General features: G+C 43.7%; 1 pseudogene; it reads left to right on the top strand.

The window, feature by feature from the left end:
• Nucleotides 1-434: 434 nt before the first annotated feature.
• LOC106562176 (dipeptidase 1-like) lies at nucleotides 435-16,405 on the top strand (annotated as a pseudogene).
• The last annotated feature ends 95 nt before the right edge of the window (nucleotides 16,406-16,500 follow it).

The raw sequence follows: 16,500 nt of genomic DNA, 5'->3' as shown, positions 1-16,500 counted from the left end.
GGGTTCTATCTCTGGTCGAGTCATACCAGGGATTGAACATCATGCCTCTCTGCTTGGCACTCTGCATTAAGGAAATGGATTGGGGTTGAGGTCCTGTGACCGACTAGTGTCATGTCCATGGGGTGTTCTTGCTCCTGCCCCTATGTGTCGTTCTGGCTTGGACAAGGCTTACTTGTCTAAGGCTTTACTATTTATGATTATTAGGAATACCTGTAATGTATTATATGCTATTTAGCAGCAAAAGTTTCCAGGTGTAAACTCAACATGTCTGAATGTTCCTGATCTGAACCCCCTATCTTCCAGATCCCATATAGGCCTGACAACGTAGAACAGTGAGAGGATGAGAGAAAAGGTCTCGAAAATACCACGGAAAAGCCTGGATCAGCTGAGTCAACCGTTCATTATGCCTTAATTCAGAGTGGGGCTCCAGAAACATGAACGTACACAGAACACTGCTCAACACGTGAGCGGGCCACAGTCATTTGTGAACACGAGTGGTCTAGATGAGCACTTATACAGCCAAGGATCCACAAGGGACTTGCTATAGGGTACAGATAAAGGATCTTAATTTGACAAGTTTCTCACAGTGGGAAAATAATCCTGCAGCAACAGGAAATGTGAATTATTATATAGACTATAATTAATGGACATTTTTGTAGGGGTTGATAAAGTTTTAGTAAGGACAAATCAAGTCTGACATTTTTAAGTGGAAATTAAAAACTTCATAAGCCTTTTTAAACCTTGAATACAGTAGAAGTTTGAATTTCCTGCTGTGCTGGACATTTCCTGCAACAACAGGGTGGTTAAATTAAACTGTAGGCAGCTGTAGGCAGCTATAGTCTATGTAAATCTTGGTGAGGCAAACAAAAAAAGTGTTGGCGGATGCATGCCAGCAAAGCCACTACACAACACAACACAACACTAAACAGTACATTAATTGCACTTTAACGGTGACAAAGTTTGACCACAAACTGTTAGGGTCTACATAAAGCTGTCCCAACAGCAGAGTCCCAACAGCAGTCCCAACAAATTACCACTGCTACACCTGGATATCAGCGGAGCGTTGTCTGGCAGCGAAACAGTTCATTCAGCCTTTAAAAAAAACATAGCTTATATGGCTGACTTGCTTAAACAAATGTGGTTTCTACTGACAAATGAGATGTACAAACTATGGCATAAGGGGACGACAAGGGTATAAGAGGTAATCAGTAATTTCAATTTAGACATTAATGAGTAAGCTAGGACAGATGTGGTCTATATAACTATTTGTTCAGCACTTTTGAAATGTACAGCAACAGAATTCAGAACATGGGCCGTTCTTAGAGTATTCTCTCTGTACACCAAGTCAGAACCGAAGCATAAATAAAGGGCACATATAAGCAGACAATGAAAGCTCTTACAATATTTCAATGATTACATTTCTCTAAAACAAGTTATAGGCTACATGTGCACCACCAAGTCAGAACACTAGGCAAAATTAAGAGGGGAAAACAGGGCAAATTATTAGGGTGAGTCACATAGGCTACTAACAGCTTACTACATAACATACACTTAGTATTACTTGCTTAGCTCCAGTATACATATCTTCCCTGGCACATTACATCATTTATGCAACAGCGTACAAGACATTTTTGGACTCTTGTTGTGTGGTCCTCACTTGAACAGGAAGGAGGTGCGGCAGTCCTTCATGGGCGAATTTTGTCATCAAAATCTGTCATTCTCTGGATTTATGCTGCTTTCAAGACAAATGGGAACTCAGAAAAAACACGGTCAAATCATGATGACTTCAGGGATCTTCAGGTCGTAGAGGCCCGAGTGCCGACTTACAATTCCAAGTTGGATGATCGTTCAAAATGTATTTTCCCAGTCAGAGCTAATTCTTTTTACCAACTTCCCAGTTGTCTTGAACTCACTGAAGTCAGATTTCCCAGTTCTGAGTTAACAGTTGTTTTGAGTGTGGCAGAAATCATGCTGGATTGACAGCATGGCCAATGTTGAATGTTTATCATTTTAAACTTGTTATGGGCAGGTGGGACGGTAGTGTCCCACCTGGCCAACATCCGGTGAAATTGCAGAAAACATTCTTGAAAATATATGTCTTATTCATCAAAATAAAGCTTAATTTCTTGTTAATCCAGCCACGGTGTCAGATTTCAAAAAGGCTTTACAGCGAAAGCAAACCATGCGATTATCTGAGGACAGCGCCCCGCATACAAACACATGAAAATCATATTTCAACCAGGCAGGTGCGCCACAAAAGTCAGAAATAGCGATATAATTAATGCCTTACCTTTGAAGATCTTCTTCTGTTGGCACTCCAAAATGTCCCAGAAACATCACAAATGGTCCTTTTGTTCAATAATGTCCTTCTTTATGTCCCAAAAATGTCAATTTATTTGGCACATTTGATTCAGAAATACACAGGTTTCAACTCGCCCAACATGCCTACAAAGTATCTAATAAGTTATCTGTAAACTTGGTCCAAACATTTCAAACAACGTTCCTAATCCAACCTCAGGTACACTAAAATGTAAATAAACAATAAAATTTAAGATGGAATAAACTGTTTCTAATACCGGATAAAAATAACGTGAAGCACGGTCAAGTACACGCGCACCAAAACAGTAGAGTCCACCTGGAGTGAAACTCACAATGAATAGGACTACTTTGTCATTTCTCAAAAGAAAAACATCGAACAATTTCTAAAGACTGTTGACATCTAGTGGAAGCCATAGGAACTGCAACCAGGTTCCTAATAATAAGCGTATCTCATAGAAAACAATTGGAAAATCCTTTGATCTCAATTGTTTTGTGGGGGGGATGGTTTGTCCTCGGGGTTTCGCCTGCCATATCAGTTCTGTTATACTCACAGACATTATTTTAACAGTTTTAGAAACTTTTGGGTGTTTTCTATCCAAATCTACCAATTATATGCTTATCCTAGCTTCTGGGCCTGAGTAACAGGCAGTTTACTTTGGGCACACTTTTCATCCGGAGGTGAAAATACTGCCCCCTACCCAAGAAAGGTTAAGCTTGGAAAAGCCCTTAAACCTAGAATTGGGACCACACATATATTCCACTGAATAGCAGGCTAGTGATTGCTTTTCTGTCACAACGTCCACAGAAGGTGGCGCCTCTCCCCGGTCGAGCGGCGCTCGGCGGTCGTCGTCGCCGGCCTACTAGCTGCCACCGATCCATGTTTCAGTGTCTGTTGGTTATGTCTGTTTTAGTCTGCACCTGTTCCTTGTTTGTCATTAGTGGGGGGGTATTTAGTTTGTCTGTTTTCGTTTGGGATTCGTGCGGGATTGTTTCGTGTTACGTTTATTGTAGTAGGCAGGATTTATGTATGTATTTGATTACGCAACGTATTTGGATAGGCATTGGGGTTGCCGGGCTGCGCCCCGTCTATTTGCAGTTTGGAGCTATTCTCCTTCCTTTTGTTGACTGTGCACCCTGCCTTGTCGCCGTATTTGCTCTGGGATGTATTAAACGTTTGTTCAACGGACCTCAGTCTCCTGCGCCTGACTTACCCCTTTCCTGCTATCTTCGATAACGTGACATTTGCAATGCTTGCAGTTCGTCACTGATTCCTTCCAAACCCCTCATTGTTGAATTTGTGATTTCCAACTTGTTGTGTAATGTTTGTCCAATGGCCGATGAGCATGATACGTTTTATCTATAATTTATCTTCATTATTTCTCTTCATAATGACAAGGATTGAGAAGGATTTGCCAGTAGATTGTTGACTTGATTCATGATGATGACTGCTAGCTAAGATTTAGAAAGTATGATGACATGATCAGTCCAATCAAAGCTACTGTACATATAACGTGATTTGACGTAATTTTATCTGTGGCCAATGACCTTGAGCCTTCTTGGATGTGCTCTTCTAATGTAACTCTATGGCAGCACCCAAGGGACTTCAATTTTCAAGCTCTACCCTTAGGTTTGGCAGTGACGTAGAGTCCCCATGAGTGACAGAACACTGAGCCAATCACGTTTATATTTTTACCGGTGTTTATTTTTTATATATTTTGCAATTTAGCAGATGCTCCTGTCTAGACCAATTAGGGTTAAGTGCCTTGCTAAAGTGCACATTGACCGATTTTTCACCTAGTTGGCTCAGGGATTCAAACCAGCAACCTTTCGGTTACTGGCCCAACACTCTTAACCGCTAGGCTACTGTACCTGTTGCCTTGTGTCGTGGAAATTCATACTGAGAAAGACTTTGTCATTTCTTCAAACAATCATCTTTATTTAATATTGATTAATTATTGAAATAATGAGACTAGTCAACCCAACAGTCTTGACCTTTGGGCCCAGTAGCCTAACCGTTACAGACAATGCAGAGTTGTTATATAGCTGACACTAAAGATGCTTAGTCATTGCTGGTTCCACCCCTCCCACATAGATTTAGGGGCAGCATAAGCCACTTTGGGTGTTGTTTCTCAGATGCAAGATGATTGGAAACAATAAGGGTTTTATTCTATTCTTCCAGGCTCTCTTTATCTCAGTTACACCCACCACATCTTATCTATGGAATGCCAGCTGTAGTTTTTAGGCTCCTCTCAGTTCACACAGACATTTAATAGAACATAAATGTCTTACTATTAGTTAAGTATATAATCGTTAACTATTAATATCAAACAAATCAGGTAAATATGTAACTGTTCTATGACATTCTCCCATTTTGAGATTTCTCTCAATTTAAAATATAAATTCCAAGGTTTAAAAAGACATCATTAAGAAATTCTCAGCAATTTAAATCAGAGGACATTTTTTGTCAGTACGAAACAACTCATCATGTTAATACTGATCATACCAATTGGTCAGCATGGTAGAAATAACCATTTCCATCCCCATAGCACCATCTGTAGAAACTCAAATTAGCATATCTTGTTGGACAAATCCAGGTAGTGACTCCCTGTTTAAGTAACATTTCTTCCATTTAGAGGAAGAGGAAAAACCAGTTAGCACTGTTATTTTAATTTTAAACCCTGTCTATATGAACAGGGAAACCCATATCATTATCAAGATATTGCCTAATTAGTGGTCCCACAACGGGGTGTTGTATCCACACTGGGATATTGCCTACTGCGATTACTATGGTATAGATTCTCTTATGTCTATCCAAATGTGCAAAACTACCTACAGAGTACCCATGTCTCCTATCTAAATATGTAACACGGTCCCAAAAAAATCCAACAAAACACTCAAAATAACACTTTACAATAGTAACCCAGTGCATACCGGTTTACCTCATTTATCAAATATTTTATCAAAACATTACACATTATAATTTGAACTTCACTAAGCCAGATGCCCACGCAAGGCATGTTTATATAGCTGACACTAAAGATGCTTAAACATGACTGGTTCCACCCCTCCCATATAGATTGGGGGCACCATAAGCCACTTTGGGTTCACCCTGTGATCATCTGCCTCTGGTGTTGTTTCTCAGATGCAAGATGATTAGAAACAATAAGGGTTTTATTCTATTCTTCCAGGCTCTCTTTATCTCAGTTACACCCACCACATCTTATCTATGGAATGCCAGCTGTAGATTTTTAGGCTCCTCTCAGTTCACACAGACATTTAATAGAACATAAATGTCTTACAATTAGTTAAGTATATAATCGTTAACTATTAATATCAAACAAATCAGGTAAATATGTAATTGTTCTATCACACCTGGCATATGCAGGTACTGTGACTCAAATTTAGATGTATTTATATTTTTAGACATAAAACAGTGACTCCACTCCGAGTAGAGCAAAAGGTTAACCCTTTAGATAGATCTGATTAAACTTCCCCTGACCCCTGATAGACTTCGACCCTCAGCACATATTGTTGATGAGGTGCTATCTACGGTTGAAGTCGGAAGTTTACATACACCTTAGCCAAATACATTTAAACTCAGTTTTCACAATTCCTGACATTTAATCCTAGTAAAAATTCCATGTCTTAGGTCAGTTAGGATCACCACTTTATTTTAAGAATGTGAAATGTCAGAATAAAAGCAGACAGAATGATTTATTTCAGCTTTTATTTCTTTCATCACATTCCCAGTGGGTCAGAAGTTTGCATACACTCAATTAGTATTTGGTAGCATTGCCTTTAAATTGTTTAACTTGAGTCAAACGTTTCGGGTAGCCTTCCACAAGCTTCCCACAATAAGTTGGGTGAATTTTGGCCCATTCCTCCTGACAGAGCTGGTGTAACTGAGTCAGGTTTGTAGGCCTCTTTGCTCACACACGCTTTTTCAGTTCTGCCCACAAATCTTCCACAGGATTGAGGTCAGGGCTTTGTGATGGCCACTCCAATACCTTGACTTTGTTGTCCTTAAGCCATTTTGCCACAACTTTGGAAGTGTGCTTGGGGTCATTGTCCAATTGGAAGACCCATTTGCGACCAAGCTTTAACTTCCTGACTGACGTCTTGAGATGTTGCTTCAATATAGCCACATAATGTTCCTTCCTCATGATGCCATCTATTTTGTGAAGTGCACCAGTCCCTCCTGCAGCAAAGCACCCCCACAACATGATGCTGCCACCCCCGTGCTTCATGGTTGGGATGGTGTTCTTCAGCTTGTAAGCCTCCACCTTTTTTCTCCAAACATAACGGTGGTCATTATGGCCAAACAGTTCTATTTTTGTTTCATCAGACCAGAGGACATTTCTCCAAAAAGTACGATATTTGTCCCCATCTGCAGTTGCAAGCCGTAGTCTGGCTTTTTTATGGTGGTTTTGGAGCAGTGTCTTCTTCCTTGCTGAGCGGCCTTTCAGGTTATGTCGATATAGGACTCGTTTTACTGTGGATATAGATACTTTTGTACCTGTTTCCTCCAGCATCTTCACAAGGTCCTTTGCTGTTGTTCTGGGATTGATTTGCACTTTTCGCACCAAAGTACGTTCATCTCTAGGAGACAGAACGCATCTCCTTCCTGAGCGGTTTGTCGGCTGCGTGGTCCCATGGTGTTTATACTTGCGTACTATTGTTTGTACAGATGAACATGGTACCTTCAGGCGTTTGGAAATTGCTCCCAAGGATGAACCATACTTGTGGGGGTCTACATTTTTCGGTCTTAGCTGATTTCTTTTGATTTTCCCGATGATGTCAAGCAAAGAGGCACTGAGTTTGAAGGTATGCCTTGAAATACATCCACAGGTACACCTCCAATTGACTCAAATTATGTCAATTAGCCTATCAGACGCTTCTAAAGCAATGCCATCATTTTCTGGAATATTCCAAGCTGTTTAAAGGCACAGTCAACTTAGTGTATGTAAACTTCTGACCCACTGGAATTGTGATACAGTGAATTATAAGTGAAATAATCTGTCTGTAAACAATTGTTGTAAAAATGACTTGTGTCATGCACAAAGTAGATGTCCTAACCGACTTGCCAAAACCATAGTTTGTTAACAAGAAATTTGTGGAGTGGTTGACAAACGAGTTTTAATGACTCCAACATAAGTGTATGTAAACTTCCGACTTCAACTGTAAGTGTATGTAAACTTCTGACTTCAACTGTACATATATTTATAACACGTTTTAATATAATTTCTTATTTGAGTGGTCATGCCATCATTGGGTATAGGGCAGTGTCCAACGTTAATCCACATCTATATCATTACTGGGGTTGTCTTGCATATGGATTTCAAACTTGAGGGAGTTGTACTGAACATTACACATTAACCAATATGCTTAACTTCATGTGTTTACTTTACAACCAAAGTGATAATGACAGAGGAACTGAGGAGACATAATAAACTCTCTTTATTTGAGCCTGACCCACAAAGAGACACTTTGGGGACAGAGGAAGAGTGTGGAGGGAACACAGTGAACTGTGAAATCTGAAGAGGCACAAGAGACACCAAAGATGACCTGCCCTGGCAGATGAGGATGAAGTTTAACAACCGGCTGAATACAGTGGATCTGTACACCCTCAACAATACACACACCAACATCCCCAAGATCAGAGAGGGACGACTGGCAGCACAGGTACACGCATGCATGCACCCACGCACGCACGAACGCACACACACAAAACCGACAAGGACTCACAAAAAGACGTATGTGAGGGTGGTTGATAATAATGCATGTATTACATCAGGGATCATCAACTTGATTCAGCCTCGGGACAATTTATTTTCTTGAGCGGATGGTTGGGGGTCCGGAACATAATTACAAATAATTTGTAGACTGCAAATTGACTGCAAGAAGCCCAGATATAAAACATAATATTTGACTAAAATATAATAATTTCAAACCTTGCTTACATCTGTATATGATCACGTGCCTCTCTCTATTATGCGTGGGAATACTTGGGAACAGATTTCCCAGATTAAAATCACTTGGAGCTGATTTCATGGTGCTTTTACAGTTTATGTCCAACAATGAAAATTCAACTAAATTTGTATTTTCTTTGCTCAGAAAACTTGGGGTGGTCAAATAAAACTGCCAGTTGGGGAACTCTGTATTACATGATAACAATAATAATAAACTGATAAGAGAATAATCTAATAAGGGTAAATGAATCAATAATCCATCATTAATTAGTAGTTATGGAGCATGGATGTCACGGTTGTCGTTGGGAAAGGAGGACCAAAATGCAGCAGGTGTGTGGTTGCTCATCTTGAACTTTTATTAACTCAAAATGAACACCAAAATAACAAAAACGAACTCACAATCACTGAACAGTCTTCTCAGGCTCATACACGCTAGACAAGAAACAATCTCCCACAAAACCTACACCAAACAATTACCCATATATAGGACTCTCAATCAGAGGCAACGAGGAAGCACCTGCCTCCAATTGAGAGTCCCAACCCCCCAATTAACCTAACATAGAAATACACTCACTCGACTAAACATAGAAATACCTAAACATAGAACATAAACCAAACCCCGGAAATAATAAATCAAACGCCCTTCAACAAACACACCACCCGAAACCACATAAAACAAATACCCTCTGCCACGTCCTGACCAAACTACAATAACAATTAACCCTTATACTGGCCAGGACGTGACAGTACCCCCCCCCCTAAAGGTGCAGACCCCGGAAGCACCTCAAGAATAACGAAAACCCCAAACAACAACAACAAAAAATCCCCCTAAACTAAAGGGAGGGAAGGGAGGGTGGCTGCCGTCACCGACGGCACTTGTGCTACACCCCCCCTCCCCAACCCACCTATGCAGGTGGTGGTTCAGGCTCCGGCCTATTGTCCTCCAGAGTGCCGACCGACCCGATCAGCCTCGGACCGTAGGCAGACTCCCCCTGCTCCGGATCATGGGCAGACCTCTTCCTCTCCATCCTGTAGGCAGACTCATTAATTAAACAGTTAATCACTTTAAGTTCTGAATTGTCAGGCTTACTCAGTTCAGGGTTGCTGCTAGACTCCCTTGGTCTTTGGTCATCGGCAGACTCTGGGCAGATGGGCCGCTCTGGCTGATCCTGGCCGATGGGCCGCTCTGGCTGATCCTGGCCGATGGGCAGGTCTGGCGACTCCTGACTGACGGGCAGGTCTGGCGACTCCTGACTGACGGGCAGCTCTGGCGACTCCTGACTGACGGGCAGCTCTGGCGACTCCTGACTGACGGGCAGCTCTGGCGACTCCTGACTGACGGGCAGCTCTGGCGACTCCTGACTGACGGGCAGCTCTGGCGACTCCTGACTGACGGGCAGCTCTGGCGACTCCTGACTGACGGGCAGCTCTGGCGACTCCTGACTGACGGGCAGCTCTGGCGACCCCTGACTGACGGGCAGCTCTGGCGACCCCTGACTGACGGGCAGCTCTGGCGACTCCTGACTGTGCCGACGCACTGGAAGCCTGGTGCGTGGTGCTGGTACTGGGGTTATGAGCCTGGGAACATGCACCTCCAGGCTAGTGCGGGGAGCGGGAACAGGACGCGTCGGACTGGGCTGACGCACTGGAAGCCTGGTGCGTGGTGCTGGTACTGGACGTGCCAGACTGGGAACACGCACCTCCAGGCTAGTGCGGGGAGCGGGAACAGGACGAGTCGGACTGGGCTGACGCACTTCCGGGTCCGCACGAGAGACAGGAACTGGAAACACCGGGCCATGGAGGCGCACAGGCGGTCTTGATCTTACCTCCTGCACAACCCGTCCTGGCTGGATGGAACTAGTAGCCCTGTACGAGCGGGGTGCTCGTGCAGGGGCCTGATGGTTGCCGTGCGTAGAGCGGGAGTTGGGTAGCCTGGTCCTAGGAGGCGTACAGGCGACCAGATGCGCTGCGCAGGCATCCTCCTACCAGGCTGGATGCCCACTCTAGCACGGCACCTGCGATGGGCTGGAATAACTCGCACTGGACTGTTCGTGCGTATGGGCGAGATTGTGCGCTCTTCCGCGAAACATGGCGCCCTCCACTCCATACGCTCCTCCATATAATCACGGGTAGCTGGCTTCTGGCTCTTCCTTGGCCTAGCCAAACTACCCGTGTGCCCCCCCAACATTTTTTATTGGGGGTGCCTCTCGTGCTTCAACGCTAGTCGTGTTCCTCGGTAATGTTCCCGGTCCTCACCCCATTTTCTCCATGGGCCCTCTCCGGCCATAATCTGTTCCCATGTCCATCTTTCTCGTTGGTCCAACTCAATTTCCCACTGCTCCTTACAATCCACCTGTTGCTCTTTCCTCTGCTGCTTGGTCCTTTTGTGGTGGGAGATTCTGTCACGGTTGTCATTGGGAAAGGAGGACCAAAATGCAGCAGGTGTGCGGTTGCTCATCTTGAACTTTTATTAACTCAAAATGAACATCAAAATAACAAAAACGAACTCACGATCACCGAACAGTCTTCTCAGGCTCATACACGCTAGACAAGTAACAATCTCCCACAAAACCTACACCAAACAATTACCCATATATAGGACTCTCAGTCAGAGTCAACGAGGAAGCACCTGCCTCCAATTGAGAGTCCCAACCCCCCCATTAACCTAACATAGAAATACACTCACTCGACTAAACATAGAAATACCTAAACATAGAACATAAACCAAACCCCGGAAATAATAAATCAATCGCCCTTCAACAAACACACCACCCCGAACCACATAAAACAAATACCCTCTGCCACGTCCTGACCAAACTACAATAACAATTAACCCTTATACTGGCCAGGACGTGACAATGGATAATTAATAATTAATGTAATGAACATCTCATAAAGGTCTAGTAGAGGCTGGAAAGGGAGAGAAATGTGTGTGTGTATTTAGAGATACCGGGAGGAGCCTTCAAGGTTCTCCTAATCTATGGGGAAAGGAACAGGCAGTGCTGGAACAGTGGTGGGAGGTCAAGGAAGAGATACTGTTCACCTACTGTCTGTGCGTAAGTGTGTGCATAGGTTATCTACTTTTGGGTGTGGATGTGTGTAAGTAGCGGAGAGAGAGGATAAAATGAACATCTTTGTTATTTGTACCGGAGAACATTATCTGAATAAAATGAACAGACCTTTTGCAGAAAGCTGAGTCCTTGCCTAATTATGATCCCAGTGTCTTACAAACCCTGGGGATTAGTCAAGGCTTATTGATTGTTAATTTATAGCATTAGGATATAAAATTCCATTATCATAAACTGATCAAATGTTTATTGTACCCTTGCAGTTCTGGGCAGCATATGTACCATGTGAGACTCAGTACAAAGATGCCGCCAGACAAATTCTTGAGCAGATTGACGTCATCCACAGAATGTGTATGAAATACCCAGAAGCCTTCATGTTTGCTACCAGCAGCAAAGGTGAGAGTCATCTACAAAAAATGTGATCAAAAGTTAAACAGTAAGGGCTCTATTCAATATTTAAAGCGGAAGTGTTTTAGATTCCGCAATATACATTTAAAGGTCATTTCCGATTGATCCAAACATATGCAGCATTTACCGTGAATGCAGTCTCCGCTAAATTTCAATCATACTGTAGAGCTGAACTTCCGCGATACGGATTAAATGGAGCCATACATTTGTTTATGAGAATGAAACCCCTTTAGAACTCTCCACTGTGAAATACCATAGATAACAAAGTTGTATTCACTTCCCACCTGTATTATCAAGAAATTATTTTATCACAGATATCATGGACAGGACGGCCAGTCTGATCGGGGTGGACGGAGGACACTCTTTGGACAGCAGCCTGGGCACCCTGCGCACCATGTACCACCCGGGGGTCCGCTACATCACCCTCACCCACGGCTGCAACACACCATAGTGAGTAGGCTCTGCTACCCTGCTGACGACAGGGCCACCCTGGTCTGGGGACTAGGTGCCACAGATTATACTTAGTAAGTGACAAGGTGCTCAACATTTTTTTTGTAGTACTTTATAGTTGAGATTCCTAAGTATATCAACACTTTACACACCATATGATGCTCTCTCAAAGAGCACATACAGCTATGATAGAAATGACAAGAATGTAAATGAATGAGACACAACAGGTAACAGCTGAAACTGCTTATTAATAGACAAATTATACTGTATTTCACTGAATTCTGTGGTGGGGAAAAAAGGGGATTCCTGTTGCCACCTGTTTCAGAGGTATCATATTCTGGGAAAGTCGTCTAAACAGATTGGCTAGCTAATCAAACCATGGCCCTGGACAGACTACAGGGCCTAGTGAATCCCCCAGTCCCTCACTGACTCATATCATATTAGCAGGATATAGGAAAGTGGAAGAGAAAGATCACTTCCAGAAGCTGGCCTGGTGTTTTACTGTGGTTGTGTGTGTTTTCCCCCCAGGGCAGATAATTGGCTAGTGGATTCGGGAGCCAAGCCATCGCAGCACAATGGACTGTCTGAGTTTGGAAAGGTTGGTCACACACACACACACACACACATTGGAAATACCCACTCATATCATTGGTCAAATCTACTATACTATTTGGCGCAGCTTGTACAACTTCTGCTTTTGAGTTTACTTGGAAATCAGGTGTAAATGCCTGTCATAAACATAGGGAGCATTCCAAGTAAATTTTTTAATCAAATGGGCAATTCCTCAGAAACTGTTGTCTTACCCTCAAATACTTATTTTCACCTACAGCTTGTTATAGCAGTATTTTATCACTTGTATAAAACACACTGGATGAAAACATATTCATTCTCTTGACAGACTATCCAAGCTACAAACCATATCATTAGGTTTGATAGGCTGAATGAATCACATATAATCGTCTCTATAACACCAGTAGGGTGACACAGTAAGAGGGTCATTTCCCCCAGTCCTGGCAGAAACATTCATAATTGTTTTTCACCCGACAGCAACTTATATTTGAGATGAACCGCATTGGGATGTTGATTGACTTGGCCCACGTGTCAGAGAAAGTGATGAACCAGGTTCTAGACCTGTCCAAAGCGCCAGTCATCTTCAGTCACTCCTCTGCCTACACTGTGTGCCCACACAAGAGGAACGTGCCTGACGACGTCCTGAGGAAGGTGGTGAGTGATGGGCGAGAGGGGCAAGGGGATAGTGGATTACAGAATACATATGAGGAACTTAGTCATTCCTTCTCCTTAGACCTCATCCTTTCCCTGAGGAGGGTGATGAGTCAGGAGAGAAGGGTGAGAGACGAGGGAATAGAGAATTGGGAGTCTGGTAGTGAGAGGAGAAGTACTAGGGGAGTAGGCAGAGTGAGGGGATTGGATGCTGAGGAGGGTGAGGTGTATAAAGGAATTGGACCTGAGAGTGGTGGTGAGTGGACATGTGATAGGATGAAGGGTTATGTGACAGGCGGGATAAGGGGAGGAACATGGATTGAGAAAACAGACAGGGAACAGAAAAGGGGTTTAAGAGTGAAAAGGAGGTGTCTGGGAATATAGGCTGAGGGGAGGATGAGAAAGGGTTTAGAGGAAGGTTGAGACAGGTTGTTTTAGGCAAAGAAAAGTAAGCAATAAGACTGCAAAAGAAACGTGGTAATGTATACAGTGAAATTAAAACTACAATGATATCAAAAGGAAGTTAGAAAAGCCATCAGATCTTTCCAATACTTTTGAAAACAGACACAAACTAAAAGCAGGTTTTCATCAAGGATCTCTACTTTGCTCCGTTCATCTTTGCCTCATTCCTGACTAGTCTCCCAGTCCCTGCCGCTGAAAAACATCCACACAGCATGATGCTGCCACCACCATGCTTCACCGTAGGGTTGGTGCCAGGTTTCCTCCAGACGTGACGCTTGGAATTAACACCAAAGAGTTCAATCTTGTTTCTCATGGTCTGAGTCCTTTAGTTGCCTTTTGGCAAATTCCTAGTGGGGTTTCATGTGCCTTTTACCGAGGAGGGGCTTCTGTCTGGCCACTCTACCATAAAGACCTGATTGGTGGAGTGCTGCAGAGATGGTTGTCCTTCTGGAAGGTTCTCTCATCTCCACAGAGGAACTCTGGAGCTCTGTCAGAGTGACCACTGGATTCTTGGTCACCTCCCTGACCAAGGCCCTTCTCAACACAATCCTGTCTATGAGCTCTACGGACAATTCCTTCGGCCTCATGGCTTGGTTTTTGCTCTGACATGCACTGTCAACTGTGGGACCTTATATAGACAGGTGTGTGCCTTTCCAAATCATGTCCACAATCAATTGAATTTACCACAGGTGGACTCCAATCAAGTTGTAGAAACATCTCAAGGATGATCAATGGAAACAGGATGCACCTGAACTCAATTTCGAGTCTGAGAGCAAAGAGTCTGAATACTTATGTAAATAATGTATTTCTGTTTTTATTTTTTATAAATTAGCATTTAAAAAATTTTTTTTTAGAATAAGGCTGTAACGTAACAAAATGCGGAAAAAGGGAAGGGGTCTGAATACTTTCCGAATTCACTGTATATTCACCTTTCTTTTCATATTTAATCTAGATCACTTTGACCACATAAAGACCGTGGCTGGACACAGTATCGTTGGTTTTGGTGGAGATTATGATGGAGTGGGCAGGTGAGTAGAGTGAATTGACCTAGGAGTTATTCACCTAGTTACAATAAAACACCAATGAACTTGATTGAGCAAAGTGTATTATCTTAAAAGTTGCTCATTGTAATATACCAGTAAAAAAGTCTAAAGTCATATGTCTGAGTAGTAATGCATTTCTTTTTTAAAGTAATGTCTGAGTACTAGTAGTAAAACATTTGATAAAAAGTCAAGTAATGTCTGAGTAGTAATAGTAGTAAAACATTTTATAAATGTTTTACGTGGAAAGAAACCCATTCTGTTGGGGGAGGAGTGCAGAAGAATGAGATAATATTGGCTTCAGTTTGACACACACACACCCCTCTGTACCTGTGCTGTCTGTCAGGGTCTCGGAGTTTCTGGAGGACGTGTCTAAGACCCTGCTCTGGTGGCAGAGCTGCTGAGCAGAGGCTGGACAGATACTGAGGTGAAAGTTGCTCTGGTGGCAGAGCTGCTGAGCAGAGGATGGACAGATGCTGAGGTGAAAGCTGCTCTGGTGGCAGAGCTGCTGAGCAGAGGATGGACAGATGCTGAGGTGAAAGCTGCTCTGGTGGCAGAGCTGCTGAGCAGAGGATGGACAGATGCTGAGGTGAAAGCTGCTCTGGTGGCAGAGCTGCTGAGCAGAGGATGGACAGATGCTGAGGTGAAGCTGCTGACCGGGATGGACAGATGCTGAGGTGAAAGCTGCTCTGGTGGCAGAGCTGTTGAGCAGAGGATGGACAGATGCTGAGGTGAAAGCTGCTCTGGTGGCAGAGCTGCTGAGCAGAGGATGGACAGATGCTGAGGTGAAAGCTGCTCTGGTGGCAGAGCTGCTGAGCAGAGGATGGACAGATGCTGAGGTGAAAGCTGCTCTGGTGGCAGAGCTGCTGAGCAGAGGATGGACAGATGTTGAGGTGAAAGCTGCTCTGGTGGCAGAGCTGCTGAGCAGAGGATGGACAGATGCTGAGGTGAAAGCTGCTCTGGTGGCAGAGCTGCTGAGCAGAGGATGGACAGATGCTGAGGTGAAAGCTGCTCTGGTGGCAGAGCTGCTGAGCAGAGGATGGACAGATGCTGAGGTGAAAGCTGCTCTGGTGGCAGAGCTGCTGAGCAGAGGATGGACAGATGCTGAGGTGAAAGCTGCTCTGGTGGCAGAGCTGCTGAGCAGAGGATGGACAGATGTTGAGGTGAAAGCTGCTCTGGTGGCAGAGCTGCTGAGCAGAGGATGGACAGATGCTGAGGTGAAAGCTGCTCTGGGGGACAACCTGCTAAGTGTGTTCAGAGAGGTGGAGCATGTGAGTACTACAGTAAAGGTTACACACTATTTCCACAAGATTGATAAACACACAAGCCTCCATAGATCTATTTAAAAAGGGCTGATGCAATACAAAATACAGTGGCATACACAGAAATTACAGGCATTTTTAATGCACCATTTGTTCCAGTGCTTTGTTACCCTCCCTGACTCCGAACTCCTATCTTCCAGGTATGAGACAGCCTGAGGGGTACGGCTGCAGATGATCTTCCCATCCCTTATGAAGAAGTGAAAAACGACTGCAGGACCAGCTATGGCTACCCTGTCCCCAA

The sequence above is a fragment of the Salmo salar genome, chromosome ssa11 (genome assembly GCF_905237065.1).
Source record: "Salmo salar chromosome ssa11, Ssal_v3.1, whole genome shotgun sequence".
NCBI classification, from domain to species: domain Eukaryota; kingdom Metazoa; phylum Chordata; class Actinopteri; order Salmoniformes; family Salmonidae; genus Salmo; species Salmo salar.
This window is presented reverse-complemented; position numbering and strand designations above follow the sequence as displayed.